Source organism: Aureococcus anophagefferens (assembly GCF_000186865.1).
Source record: "Aureococcus anophagefferens unplaced genomic scaffold AURANscaffold_52, whole genome shotgun sequence".
In the NCBI taxonomy this organism is placed as follows: Eukaryota; class Pelagophyceae; order Pelagomonadales; family Pelagomonadaceae; genus Aureococcus; species Aureococcus anophagefferens.
This window is the reverse complement of record NW_008705605.1, coordinates 5,889-7,622: the sequence shown is the minus strand read 5'-3', so window position 1 is coordinate 7,622 and position 1,734 is coordinate 5,889.

Below are 1,734 nucleotides of genomic sequence, written 5' to 3'. Positions count from 1 at the left end.
CTTCGCGCCGGCGCCGGGCGTCTGCGGCGTCTGCGGCGGCGGCGCGGGCCTCGGCGCGCTCGCGACCTGCGGCTGCGGCGTCGTCGCGCACGCGCGCTGCGTCGGCGCGCCCGCGCGCGCGCGGACCTTCGCCTGCGGCCCCTGCGCCGCGGGCGTCGAGGGTGCGGCCTGCGCGCTCTGCTCCTACGCCGGGGGGGCCATGCAGCCCGCGGAGGGCGGGGGCTTCGCGCACGTGCACTGCGCGCTGTACGTGTCCGAGTGCGCGTTCGGCGACGTCGCCGCGCTCGCGCCCGTGACGGGCCTCGACGGCGTACGCGCGGAGCGCTTCGCCAAGGCCTGCGCGCTCTGCGGCGCCGTCGGGCGGCCGTCGCGGGGCCCGGGGGGCGGCGGCGCGGTCGTCCGCTGCGCGCGGACGGGCAACGCGACGCGGTGCTCCGCGTGGTTCCACCCGTCCTGCGGCCTCGCCGCGGGCCTCGGCCTCGCGCTCGGCGACGGCGACGCGGTCGCCTACTGCGGCCGCCACACGCCCTTCTTCTTCCCGGACCCGCCCGTCGCGCACGCGCTCGCCGGCGCGCCGCCGCCGCCGCCGCCCACGCGGCGCGCGGCGCGCGGCGCGCGCGAGGAGCTCTTCTGCGTCTGCCGGACGCCCGAGGACCCGGGCGCGCTCTACGTGGCCTGCGACGGCTGCGCCGGCTGGTTCCACCCGGCCTGCGTCGGCGTCGACGACGCCGACGTCGGCGCGCTCGACGGCTTCCTCTGCCCGGCCTGCGCGCCCCGGGCCGCCCGCAAGAGGCGCCGCCGGCGCTAGGCGCGATCGCGGTCGGGCGCGGCCGCAGCGGACCCGGCGAGAAGCGGGCCACGAAACGACGGAGCGGCGCTTGCCCCGCGAGCGCGCGCGGGCCCTAGAACAGCCGCGCCCTAGAACGGCCGCGACGTTCCCAGCGTCCGACGCCGCTGTTCCATGGCCCCGCGATGGCGGTGGGAGCATCGGTGCTCTCGAACGCGGCGACGGACCTTGTATGCGATGGAGCACTCGCCAAAGCCGAGTCGCACAGACGCCAAACCATCGCACGCTAGCGACGCGCTCGCTGAAAATTTTGTGGATGTTTGCGCAGCATCTGCGGCAGCCGAGAGAGAGGAGAGGCGAGGTGGGAGCCGCGGCTGCGGCGCCATCGATCGCGTCCACGGCCATCGTCGTCGAGCGGCAAGCGACCACAAGAAGCCGCCACAGCCACAGTCGTCGAGCGGCAAGCGTCTACAGAAGTGCAGGCTCGAGCTCGTCGCCACTGTGTCGTCGAGCGCAAGCGTCACGGCCGTCGATCGATGGACGGTCTCGACGGCGTTTCGGCGTTCGAGGACGCGTCCGTGCAGAACGCCGTGCGCGACCTCGCGGCGGCCGAGGCCTTCTTCGACGACGACGCCGCGGCCTTCGACGACGACGCCGCGCCCCTCGTCGTCGACCCGCGGTCCGTCGCGACGAGCTTCGCGTCGGCGCCGGAGCCCGTCGGCGCGTCGCGCGTGCCCCTGGCCGCGCTCCGGTCGGGCACGCTCGACGAGCCCGTCGCCGAGACGCTCCTGCGCGACGCGCGCGAGGTCTGCGCGAAGCTCCGGCTCGTCGTCGCGCCGCGCGCGAGCCAGGCGGACACGCTCGAGCGGCTCAAGGAGTGGGACCTCTGGGGCCCCCTCGCCGTGTGCCTGCTCCTGGGGGTCGCGCTCAGCGCGTCCGCGCCCGAG